The sequence below is a fragment of the Vespa crabro genome, chromosome 21 (genome assembly GCF_910589235.1).
Source record: "Vespa crabro chromosome 21, iyVesCrab1.2, whole genome shotgun sequence".
Classification (NCBI taxonomy): domain Eukaryota; kingdom Metazoa; phylum Arthropoda; class Insecta; order Hymenoptera; family Vespidae; genus Vespa; species Vespa crabro.
In genome coordinates, this window is record NC_060975.1 from 1,445,001 (window position 1) to 1,459,142 (window position 14,142).

At 38.3% G+C, this 14,142-nt stretch overlaps 1 protein-coding gene across 4 annotated transcripts in view; it reads right to left on the bottom strand.

The window, feature by feature from the left end:
* LOC124431324 (lachesin-like) overlaps positions 1 to 14,142 on the bottom strand; it is a 136,612-nt gene that overhangs the window by 120,688 nt on the left and 1,782 nt on the right. The gene's annotated exons all lie outside the window — the stretch shown is intronic.

Below are 14,142 nucleotides of genomic sequence, written 5' to 3' on the forward strand. Positions count from 1 at the left end.
ATCCAGAATGAAAAAAAAAAGAAAGAGACAGAGAGAAAGAAAGAGAGAGAGAGAGAGAGAGAGAGAGAGAGAGAGAGAGAGAGAGAGAGAGAAAGAGAAAAAAGTAAGGGATCGAAGAACGGCGTGTGTCGGAAGGATACTCTTGGTGAACGTAGTGGAATGATGAGGTGTCGCAACGGAATAGAGAAGGAGGGTTTTCCGTTCTGCTATCCCATCTGATTCCGTAATCCATTCCGGATACCTACCGCTTCCACCTTCGATCTCTCTCCCTCTTTTCAAACCTGTGGAAAGAGGAGGTAGCTGCTACTCGAGCTTCTTTTTATTCTTCTCTCTCTCTCTCTCTCTCTCTCTCTCTGTCTTCCAGCATTCCATCTACGTAGCGAGGACATAGGACGTAGGAAAAGCGAGCGTAGACAAGAGCGAAGACGAGACAGAACGGAGGACATCAGTCTCCTCTGTCTTCGCTCCGTCGTCGAGAGAGGAAGACTGCAGATTCCCCGAAGAAATTCCTTCCTCGATTCGTCCTCGCGCCCAATACAAATACTATCCTCGTACGACACACCGCTTGCTTTTCCTTCGGGGCGCGTCGCTAACGTGGAATCTTCGAAATTCAAATATCCTTGCAAAAGAGAGAGAGAGAGAAAGAGTGGGGAAGGATATAGGAAAGGCGATCGGAAAAACCGTGATATCGTTCCTACTAATGTCTTTTCTTGATCGAATAGATTGGAAAATATATTTTCCCACGTACATGTATGTATATATATATATAATATATACAATCGTCTCGAGATTTTCCAAATTTTTATTTTGAATCAATTACGTGTGTTTAACTCGACGGAAATCCTCGAATCATGAGACTATATAATTTTTCCTTTTCGTCACATCAGTTGTGCGAATTTCGAAGGAAAAATAAATAACGAATAAAAAAGAAAAAAAAATAAGTACATACATATATAAATAAATAAATGAATAAACAGCTGATGTTTTATTCAGACATGGAAAAGCGTAATAAGATGAGAGAGAAATAGGGATGAAAAGGGGGAGGGAGAGAGGCAAGGGTGGAAGGGGGGAAGTAGGGAGACTGTAACGGAGCAAAGGAAGGAGAGTTGCATCGGCAAGAGGTTCTTGAAGACGCAGAGGACCGAGAAGGTGGTCGAAGTAAGGAGGGAGAGAGAGAAAGAGGTAGGAGGACTGTGCTTGGTCGGTCCGGAAGGTACTCCGACTCGCATTCCAAGCAGACTCACTGAACCGGGTTCATTATTTTCTCGTTATAAGTTTCTACAACTCCGGCTTGTTGTCGTAACGCTGTTAACGCGAACGCGTTGCGAATTGTTAAAGCGACGAACGATCGACGTACATATCTCGACGACTTCCTTCCTTCCTTGTCACGCACCTATCCACCCATACCAACCCTAACCCAAATGCCTCGTCTTTCATTTCGTCTTTCTTTACCATTCTTTTTCTCTTTTCTTTTCATGCTTATTAATAAACGAACGAACGAACGAACGAACGAAATTTATCGCGATAAAATTGTCACGTTATTTTATAGGCATCATAAATGTTTCTAACGTCATGAAATAATATTGTAAAAAAGAAAGAAAGAAAGAAAGAAATAATATATAATAAACATCGTGTTATATTTTCAAAAATTCACTTATGTATATTATATAATAATCCGTATTGTGTCCCTCTCCCATCTCTCTCTTCCCTTCCCCATGCACAGATGCGTCTGAAATTCGGATAAAAACATTGTCGAAACTTTTCACAATCCAATTCTTGGTAACATAAAGCTCTTGGACAAAGAAAACAATTCCTTCATTAGAACGAATCCATATTTGATCGCTATTCGATAGAGAAAAACATTTATAGCTCGATGGCTTTTACGATTTCTGATCGATTTATATATATATATGGCCTCTTATCATATATATGCATGAACGTTATGTCTCGTACAATGCGTATAAGCTGAGCGAAACCTGTCGATCGTGGACAACATATAGGGAAGGGCAATTAGCACATGGGAGCCGAGATTAACGTAGGAAAATTTTCAAACTAATCGCACGCACCTGCAGGGCTTAGAACGAGAAGGGTCTATATCTATCCTTTTCTCTCTTCCTCTCTATCCGCATCACTCTCAGCGAAGGGAGTAGGAAAGGGGGAGTGTGTGGGTGGGAATTAACGAACGATCGAACGAACGAACGAACGAACGAACGAACAAAGGCAACAGAACGAATGTGAATGCGAGAGAGGCCGGCTGTGCCTGCCATAATTAGTACATTCGTTGCTACGAATTCGAAGCAGAATCAATTTGACAAACCGCAGCTTGCCGATCGTGCATTGCGAGAGAATCTAACCGGTCGTCGGACGTCAAGAGTAAAGAGCAATTATCAACGGAGTATCCTCTTCTATGCCAGCACAACTATCACGATATTATCATGTGTCGGAGATTACATATATATATTTGTGTATATATGCATACATATGTATACACGCAACATACATATATATATATATATATATATATATATATATATATATATTAATGTATTCGTTATTATTGCATGCATATAACTCGCTTAAATGAACGATGCGTGTATTTACATGTTCCGTAGATCTTCGCGCATATATATATATATGTGTGTGTGTGTGTGTGTGTGTGTATTACGCGTGCTTTCAAAACACTTAGCGATGAGAGGCCAGACCGACCACCAAACGTAACGAGCTTCACATTTACTCGGATATATTAGTATATACCTTGATTGTATCTTTGAAATCATGGATTAAGAATTTTAGAAGGATATGTTTGCGATTGAAACTTTTGTTTTTTTTTCTTTTTTCTTCTTTTTTTCTTTCTTTCTTCTCTTTCCTTTTCTTTTCCTTTCTTTCGTTCGTAATAAATAAACGTTCGATGTAAGAATAAAAATACGTAGATACGATACGCGCTCTTACAACTTGAATTCCAACGTGTGTACATAATAAAGTATTTATCTACTTGTTAACTTAAATAATCCATACACGGTTCAATTAACGTTACCATTGGTTCTGGTAGTATAGTCATTAAAACATTTAATTATACAACCTCTCTCTCTCTCTCTCTCTCTCTCTCTCTCTCTCTCTCTCTTTCCCTCTAACTTTCGACGAGACAGCACGATGAATCGTACCTACTGAAAATTAACGCTGTTATTGTTCATCGGAGGAAAATTACTCGCACAATTATACGAATCGGACAAATTGCCGTACTCTCTCTCTCTCTCTCTCTCTCTCTCTTTCTCTCTCTCTCTCTCTCCCTTTCTCTCCCTCTCCCTCTCTCCTTCCTTCTTCCTATGCCACGAGAGATCATGAAGAAGATAACTCCCGGTTGCGATTCTCATCGTCTGTGCTTCGCTTTTTATGGACTTTGGTAATAAAGGTTATAAGCGCCGTTTCCACTGTGCCACCCCTTTTATGACTTAATCTTCGGCCAAGAACGCTGTTACGTGCTACTGGCTACTACTTACGAGACACCCTATACAACCATATATCTTATGTGTACGAGGATATATACACGTTCGATGTACTACGGTTTAAACTTGTTAACGACAGATATTACCGTTTGAAAAGGTCGATAGTTCCCCTTCGGTGGATAAAGTTCTCTTTTTCCTTTTTCTTTCTTTCTTTTATTCTTTTCTTTCTTTCTTTTTTGCCTTTCTATTAAAGGTTAATAATATATTCGCAATTATTAAATACGATAAAAATTGAAAACAAATTGTATAATTATTTTAATTCAACGAAAAAAAGAAAAAAGAAAGTCTAAAGATTTATCAATTTTAACTTAATATCTTATATGACAAATATTATATATTAGTTTGAAGAAACTTCCGGTCGAAATCCGAAGAAAATTTCTAATACTTGATATAGATATGGGCAAAGCAACCTCTAATATACGACGGAACCTCATTTCGAGACTCATACGTTATGCAATATTCGGAAAGGACCTTTAAGGACGAGTTTCTGGCTTAACGGAACTTTGCTTCCTATTACTCCGGGCCACAGTTCAGAGAAGGGGGTTAATGCTGTTCTACGAAACGTACTAACGTAAAACCGCAGTTCGCGGAGATACGCGAATGACTCGCACGTTAATGTCCGAACGCTTTAAGCTCGAAATGACCTTTGAATTTTGATTATCATCAATTGTAAAAGAAACATTGAATTTTCATCAATTTTCTTTCGTACGTTTGTATCACAAGTCGTACGTCATTTTATCACAAATTTTAATAAGTGTGTTCAATCAATCAATCAAAATGGGAGGAAAAAAAATTCAAGTACACAATTTTTCACGATCAATAAAAAAGTAAGATTCATTCTCTTATTTGTTTTTTTTTTTTTTTGCATTTTTTTTTTCTTTTTGCTTTTTTTCTTCTTTTTCTCCTTATCGAAAACGAAATTGATTTCGAAGATTTAAAGTCGAAAATTCAAATTACGAATTTTTTTTATTTAAAAATCTCGTATTCCTTTGAAGAAATGGTTATGTCGCTAGGCACCTCACCTCTGCCATCGTACCGGAAGAATGAGCGAGTTAATTCTCGATGTGAAGCAATTTAAGTTTTGTAACAAGCGCGGCACGCAGTAGGTAAGAGAAAGAGAGAAAAGGGGAGAGAGAGAGAGAGAGAGAGAAGGAAAGAGAGAGAAAGAGAATGCAAAGAGAACGAGAAAGCGGATGAATTGACCGTGGCACAAGGCGCAACTTCTCTCATGAATTAATTTCAGGATAGAATCGCTTATATACTACATTAACTTTTAATTTGCTAAACGCCTCGCCTCCGACCGCGCCAGCTTGCACGGTATTTATATATTAACTTACGCCTCTTTTCCCAACCTCTCATATTTCCCTTTCTCTTTCTCTTTCTCTTTCTCTTTCATTCTTTCCTTCGTTCTTTCTTTCTTTCTTTCTTTCTTTCTTTCTTTCCCTTTTCATTTTTCCTTTACATTAACAAAATAGCCACGAAACCATGATCGCAACCACTGACGTTAATCTTCTTTCCAAATTTTCTTCGTCCTTACGTCGTCGTTCTATTTAACTTAAAATCTAAATCATACGCTAATTTTTTATTTTTAAATAAACAAGCACTTTTAGTTTCATATTAATTTAACATAAACATGTCCTTTCCGTCTACAAGTACTATAATTTTACTTAAAAGATTTTCTTTTTTATCAAACGTGATCGAATCTTTTGCAGCTCAAATTATGTTCACTATAAATTATTGATATGTGAGAGCTACGAAAATTAGAATATATATATATATATATATTCTAATATATATCAAGAATGAATAATACGAGCACGGAATAGTTTTGTGTAATGGCCAAAAGTAAAATATTTTGTATTACGTTGCTACGAATTTACGATTAACTTAAAGAAGAAGGATATTAAAATTTATTCACGAAGAAATCGGAATCCTTAAACGTTACGATAACACACACCGGTTGGAATCTCTAGCGCGTCGCTAGGATTTTCCGATTTGACGCTACTTTCGCATTCCATGAGTGCAGTCGATATCACGAAAAGGGTCGACGATACGAAGTAAGGAGAGGAAGAGACCCATCTCTCTGTAATAAAATCACTTGTTGGATTTCCGGCGATTCCGTAGCCGAGCTTCTGATTTACGTCTTCCGTTCTAACATTCTCTCTCTCTCTCTCTCTCTCTTCTACTCCCAAGACGTGAGAAATCCTTCCCCGTTACTCGGCAACTTTGCTATCCCTTTTCTTCTTCTTCTTCTTCTTCTTCTTTTTTTTGTGCTTCTTATCTTATTTTTCTTCTTATTTCTATCGAATTCTTTCGAGCTTCCGTAAATTGCCTATCGATATTCAATACACGTACGGAATTATCTTCTCCTTCGAACGGATTTACTCACCGAGAATTGTCGGCATTTCTCGCATGATACGAATGACCATTAATGGAAAATACGATAAACAAAAGAGGAAAAAGAAGAAAAGGTAGAAGAAAAAGAGAAAACTAAAAGAAAAACAACGAAAGGAAAAAAAAAAAACAAGCAACGTCGAAATAAAATTCAGAGTATCTAATATTCTTACTGTAAATTAACGAATTTCTCTCTCTCTCTCTCTCTCTCTACCTCTCTCTCTCTTCCTCTATCTATCTCTCCGATCATAATCCTCGGTCGAATCTACGTTGTACAAGTTCAACGCACGTAATCTCGGCCTTTCCCGCTTGCACGGATATAATTAACTCGGTCCTGCTGTAATTCAACCCTCTTAATCCTTTTTTAAATAACGCGTTATATCTACGTTCCGCATTTTCTTCCACCCTTCCCCTGTTATCGAACATCACGTACCCGGACGTTAAGCTGGGAAAGTGAGAGAGTCTGCTGAAGGTGGATGCAGAATTAAAACAATTACCGGTTCATGGAATGAAAAAAAAAAAAAAGTGAAAGTTATATAAGCGTCTCTTCTCGTTTTTTTTTTCTTTTAACACCTTTCTCATTTTCATTCATTTTGCCTTTTTCTTCTTTTTTGTTTTTTTTTCTTTTTTTTTTTTTTTTTTTTTTTTTTTTTTTTTTTCTTTTTTTGTTCCCCTTTCGATCATTCACCTAATTGTAATAGTTATTATTAAGCACTATATTATCGTTCTATAATATATGAAATTTCATCGAACAAATTTAGAGTATGTTATCAAAGAAGTATGTAAAGTACCGGAAGAACAATCATCTTCGGCGCGTTACATCTTCAAGCAGCGTGATCTATACGTACAAACAGCTTTGGTTGCCCTCCAACAAATTGCTATCCCTTTCCGCGCACCCTAAGTCCCGAGGGCTGATAGTGGCAGGGGGTGGAACCGTCGGAGGTCGCTTAGCACGCAATATAACCAGCCGCAATAGCATAACCATGATATATTTGCACAATTTGGAGTAATTCCGTTAAAACAGAATAATGTTCGGCCTGAGGTTGTTGCATCGTTGATGACGATAAAGAAAGAAAGAGGAAAAGATATAAAAAACAAAATAAATAAATAAATAAATAAATAAATAAATAAATAAATAATAAGAAAAGAATGCGAACATGTGTTCATCTCACGTTTCGACTAGGACTTTTAAAAATAAAACAATGAAATTAAGATAAAAAAGAAAAAAATATATGTTCGCATTTTTTCTTACTGAGTGAAATTTTATCTCAAGCTCTAAATCCTGTCAATTAAAGTTTAAGAGCCGTACACGTTATATTGTATAAGTACAGAAAACAACGTTAACGTTTATTTCATTTTCTCATAAGTGGAAATACATAGTTGAAGGACGGCGTCACTTTACTCACACCTTTCCTCCTTCCCTACTCCTACGAACAGCCATTAGTAACACTCGTACAAAGCCTGTCGTCGTCGTCGTCGTCGTCGTCCTCGTCCTCGTCCTCGTCCTCGGTAGAGTCCAACAGCGACTACTCTGGACAGCCGGCTTTGTACATTGAAAGCCATAAGTGGCAGCAATGGCGATACTGTCGCTAACATCTACTGACTGTTAACGGATAAGTGGTCGCAAAGGACACACACAACGTTCACACAGTTTTGTGTGTCACTGTTACAGAAAGTAAATGGGTCAAGGATGATTCCCATACATAAGAAAATTTAGATAAATCTAATTCTAATACTCTCAACGATAACTATGAGCGTTAAATACGAAAATGTTATTTCTCGAACATATTAGAATGACAAAAATCAGTGATTATCTTGGAAATTATCTCGACGAAACAAGGATTCAGTAAAATCTCAAAAGGGAGTTTAGGAACGGTAGAAGAACAAGAAGGATACCGAAACAATACTTGGTAAATCTCACTTGTTACACCAAGCGTATGCTTCTAAGTCAGCAAAACCGACGTTCCCGAGCATCGTTTAACTTACAGACACGAACGTGTCTAAGATTAAGCGCTGTGCGACTGATTAGTGACCCCCTGTGTACTCGTTACACGCTGTCGAGGAAACGAAGGCATTAGTCAAGGGAACATTCTTCTTCTCCTTCTTCTTCTCCTTCTTCTTCTTCTTTTTCTTCTTCTTTTTCTACTCGAATTCTACTGACAAGTCGACGTTATCAAGATTTCATTATATACCAGTTTATATCAACATCAATTAAAAATCAATTTCAATGAAATTCGTTTAATGAATTAATTTGAAAATAATTCACTCTATGTACTATCTATTACTAAGATGAAAAAAAATGTTTAAGGAAAGGTCATAAAAGAGGATCTAAACACGTTTCTATCGATAGGTATAGCCATTCGAGTATAGACCAAGTATACGATCTACCGTTTGCCTTGTGACCATAAAGAGAACATGAGAGAACTGATCTTATCAGAGTTTCAGTCTTTCACTGACAATGCGAATGAACGAAAGGACGATAGCTCGAGCCACGTTATACCATCTTGAAATGCGACCTGGACACACCTTTTACCCTCTGTTTAATCGTTCGTTCTCGTAATTGCTTTTTGATGTTATCAGATCACTATCCTTTTCTATATCGAACTAACACGATTTACGTTTCTACCGATATCTGATTAATACGAGAAATAATATTTTCTGAGATTCTCTTTCGATAAAAAAAAAAAAAAAGGAAAGAAAAACAAAAAACAAAAAAAAAAAGAATAAAAAAAGAAAAATGAAAGAAATAAGAAAAGAAGCTTGCAAGGCACGAAGAAAAGCAAGGCAAAATTGTGAAAAGAAGTTGACGGTAGAAGATCGAGGTAAAATGGAATTTGAGGTAAGAAGAGTAGGTGGAATCGGAGTGTGCCGATTTTCTTCCGAGTGTATCCGAAACTCAACGGACGGCGTGCATTTGCTTCGCAAACGCCACGGCAACGTGCCTTCCCACGTGCCACCTTCACTAATACAAGTGTATCCTTCCACGACTACAAGCAAGGCTCGTGGTGGCACGCTGTAATAATACGTAATATCTTTACTGTTTTAGGCAGCCGCTCGCGTTATTCGGATGCCGGGCGTGCCTCGGAAGTTTAATTTCGAATCGTATTATATCCGGTACGCGAGCTACAGGCACGAACACGCCATAGGAGGAGGAGGAGGAGAAGAGTGAGGAGGAAAAGGAAGAGAGAGAGAGAGAGAGGAGAGAGAGAGAGAGGAGAGAGAGAGAGAAGAGAAAGAGAAGAAGAGGGCGGTGGATTTGCAGTTGGCCAGTCAGCCAAGCGAGAGCAGCAGCCAGACTCGGATAACCCTGAGCCAAAGTGAGAGGAGAAGAGAGAAGGAGATAGATGTTAGGGAGGAGGATAGGGGGTACAAAAAGGAGGTAGATGAGAGAAAGAGAGAAGGAGAGAGAGAGAGAGAGAGAGAGAGAGAGAGAGAGAGAGAGAGAGAGAGAGAGAAAGGAGCTTCGAGCAAAGCAAGCCAACCAACAGAGCATGGACAGACACCGTGAGAAGAGAAGATGGCAAGTGAGAGAGAGAGAGAGAGAGAGAGAGAGAGAGAGAGAGAGAGAGAGAGAGAGAGAGAGAGGATCGGAGAACGCTTGGAACTAGGCTCTCCACCAAGCTACCACCCTGTCTTGCGTAAGCGGCTTAAGGTCATCTTAAGCAGCCTCCGAATAAGTAGAGAGGAACGATCCTACGCTTGCTTCGTCGGGACATCGATTTCTCGCTTGGATGTATTTTTATTCCTATCTGCATAAAGAATATCGAAGATATAAATAATCGGATACGTTAAAAAGAAAAAAGAAAAGAAAAGAAAAGTTAATATTTAAATTCGCATATCGAAAGATCAGCTTACTCGAAGAAAATAAGATACATTTATCGACGAGTCGAGTTTAGCCTTGTTAACTTTCAACGAATGGGATTTCTTCGTCCTTGTCCTCGACTACTTAATTAATTTTAGTCCTTTGGGTAATAGAAACTGATGCGAATCGTGGTTCTTCCGTAGATCTCGTTTTGAGGGGGCCTGCCCATAAATTTGCAGTAAGAACTTCATGTGCGAGCGACAACGTAAATTTCACTCCCAAAACCCCCACCCCGTCTCAATTCCCTCCTACAAAATTGCGAATTTCGCAATGCAAACTGCCGACTTTCCTGCTAATGCACATTCCTACGTAACCCGTCGAGAAGCGTGATGTACAAGAATCTACAATTGAACATTTGCATATTCTCGCTCGCGACGAAAAGCCAAAAGGGTTAACGTAGAGAGAAAGAGAGAGAGAGAGAGAGAGAGAGAGAGAGAGAGAGAGAGAGAGAGAGAGAGAAGTCTATCTATAACCTTAAAATATTTCGACTTTCTACATATGCACATACGTACACTACAAGTTCAACTTATTCAATGATAAATTCAAACGAATTTGCACGATAAATATTCTCTTTTTTCAATCTCTTTTTTATATAATAGATTCCATTACACGATCATTAACTCTTCTGTCGTTTGACAAAAAGTCTATTATACGATTTACGAGCGTTCTTAAACTGTTAAAACCAACATACATACGTACATACGTAGATACATACATATATTGTATATATCCCTATATACGTATCGTGAACGCGCGAAGGTAGATGCCTGGAAATTATTTACACGCCCGACACCGCACAATAGCGTACCCAATATCGGGTCAAAGTACATTAACGCCTCTCTCGTTTAAAGGGACCCCAGTCGAATCGATATCGCGAGGAAGAATGAAACGCTCGCGTGCTAAACTTTTGTAAATCCGATCCCGGGAATCATCCAATTTGCTCGCGATGAGAATTAAGAAGCCGTTAAACTCGATAGAAAGTCAAGCGTGATATAGCTCAGAGCTATGGAAAGAAAGCAGAAAAAAAAATGGAGATCGAAGGATGAGGATGAAAAAAGAAAATAGAAAAAAGAAAGGGAAAAGGACAAAAGACAAAAAGAAAAAGTATATAACAAATGACAGCATTTTCGTATTATCTCCAGCGCAAGTTAATTCGATTTATCGCAAAATCACAATTTTAAAAACTGGCATAAATCATCTCGTGTAACGTTCACTCGACAAATAAGTTCGAAAGGAAGATAACACGTGCCATTTCAACTGTATAAGGACATTTGTTAAATTGAAGATGCGACTGAAATTCTCATTCAGATTCTCTTTCCTTTCGCAATTGTTCCAAATCGTTGATGGATGTGAGTGTATTTGTGTATATATATGTACATATATCAATGAACATGATAATAGCTAATATATATGTATCGATGGATTTAACGCCGACGTTAGCAGGAACCAACGGCAGGGATTTGCTGATTCAACGATACATCTTATATTTCCCAAGTGACCGAAGACGAAGATAAAACAAAATCGGAGATTGGTATCTGTAGAACAGTCAGAATTTCTAGTAATCGTTGAGAGCATTCATAAAACGGAAACGATCGACGGAAACTTCCTCCAATTGCATATGCATACCTTTGACAAAGTATACTCTTCCATATTCCTATATTTACATCGAACAAAATGAGTTACCGTTGTACACGGTAATTACTTTATGTCAAATAAAATTGTATGTCATTCCGTCGGTAAATTAAATTGAAACCGCCTCCGGTACGGCCCGTAAGCAAGCCCTACGGCAACTACACAACGGGTAATGATTAAATACGAATTAATGTCCATATTTTTGGAATTATAATGAAAATTCAGGAAACACATATAAAGTGGCCAGTTTGCGTGGAGTTTACGATTCCATCCCTCCTCTATCTCGAAAACATTGAAAGAATAAACGAATCACTAAACATTCGACAAAACAAAACAAAACGAAATAAAATAAAGAGCATATACATTTTCATTTCTACCGAAATTGAAATCTCGCAAAAAGATAAAGCTAAGCCAGTCGAAGTTTATTGGATACGCCGTTGGTCCGTCAAAGAGAAGCAGGAAGTAACGTAAAATAACGAAATTAAATATCTCGACTGCCTTGATTCAACAACGAGCGATAAATTCTCAAGTAAACGCGATACTATGTTCCGGGGAAAAAAAAAAAAAAAAAAAGAAAAAAAAAGCACACAAGAAAGAAAATAAATCGTTACTCGCTTAAAACTCGCATCGATTATCGTCGAAATAAAGAGAAAAAAAAAAGAAAGTAATAAGAGAAGAAGATAAAACGTTTCCGAACGATTCGCTCTTCTAATTTCCGTGTACTCTGGAAACCGAGAGAGAGTTACGGTACTCATCGGTATAGAGTTGTACTCATGGATTCATGGATTTCGGATACAGTGAAGGGCAAATGGCCGTTACCAAAGTATAAGAACTTCTCTCGAGACGTAGAAAAGCTCAAAGCGCCGGAACAGCGAGGTAAGTGTAGTTTCCGGTACCATTACCGGTCCGAGTGGGAGCACCGTTGGAATCGTCCGTACATTTCTTCTTCTCCATGGAATCGTGACGAGTTCTCTCCTGGTAACCCGTAAAAATCTCGTCGGCGAATTGCAAGGAAAGCTCGATGGTTGTGCTTTCCGTTGAACGTTGAGTCCGTTTATTGAAAGACCAGCTGAATCGAAAAGTCCTATCTCAATAGGAATAAATTTAATTTTTTTTTTCTTTATCTCCCCCCCCCCCGCCTCTTTCTCTCTCCTGCTTTTCTTTTATCGAAAGAATCTTGTACAAAGTACAAAGAACGACATCTCAGAGCTTTTCTCATGAGAATCAAATACAAAAAAACATTTTGATGGGATAATAAAATAATTAAATAAAGTCTCAATTCCCATTCCACGTTCTTCTATTTTCCTTTCCACATCACGTAGCTCATTTTTATTTTGAACTCTCTGATAAAAAAGCAACGCGCCACTTTTTCCGCTCACAAATCACCCTTTCCCCATCTTATTGGGCTTCAGCGAAAGGCATTTACCAACGCACTAGGGAACGTATACTTCTACCTTCCAAGTAAACCATACCTTTTAATATGGGAACATAATTAGAAACAATTAGAAACGATCGTATAAAAGGAAAAATCTTTCGTATCGTCGAAAAAAAAAATACACTGAAATCGTTCACGAGCTAAGTTTGCGCGCGAAAATTCAAATTTACGGGAGACATTAATGCGCGAGGAGACTTGCTAATGCCGCTGAGTTACGTTTCGAGTTTGACTACCGACGACGATGAGCAAAAGAGAGACTCGAAAAGCGGGTTTGCATACCTCGACCACACGTGTTCTGGGAAAGTTGAGAGTACGACGGCTACATCGCAGGAAATACATCGCAGAAAGAGAAAGAGAGAGATAGATAGAGAGAGAGAGAGAGAAAGAGAGAGAAGAGAAGAGAAGGGAGAAGGGAGATCAGGCGGCGCCCTTTTGCGAAAGAGCGCCGAGCCCTAAGTGGTTATGAGTTGGCTCGCGTGGCCGGTGGCTTTTGATTTCGGTACCACACGACGAAAGGGAGAGCCCGAGGTCCACTTCAAAGACGCGGTTCAGAGGCCATTAGCCGTAATGTATATGACTATCTATCTCTCAGCCACCTACCTAACCTCCTCCCACCCTCCTACCCCGCCCTACTTTTACCACCACTGCCCAACACTCACGACAAATTTATTCTCTTTTACTCTTTTAATGAGAACGCATGAATCTAAACAGATTATTGAAACAAGACCAATTTTCATTCTAATTTATGTGTTATAAGGTCAAACCTTATGCAACATTAAACGCGTGCATTAATGTAAGACTTATAGTTAATTTAATTCAATTAATATTACAATAGGAAATTTTTAAGTTTCGGCAAAGTCTTTTGAAAATATAACTAATTGTTCTTCTCTATTTAATAATAGAGGAGTATTATCTCCGAATAAATCTACTTCTCATCCCTCGGAAATGTTCCTACTCCAGCTTAATTGCTTAGGTGATCATTGAATAACACATGCGTCCTGTCGTACGGTAGCTACCGGTAATACGTCCGAGAAATATATGAGCCATAGAGACGACACACAAATTTCCTCTTGTCGATGAAACGACGATGACACGATGGACGACTATTGTTTCGTGGCTATATTTAATGAACAACGCTTTGTAATCCCCATCCTCACCAGCCTCCGCACAACTAATGCACACATATATTTAGTTGTCCCTTTCGAAAGAGATTTATCTGTTGTTTTTCATCCATCTATGAAATAGAGCAGTTTGAAACATTTTTATATATAGAAGTTATGTCAAATGTTATTTTGTGATCGATCGAATGAATAAAA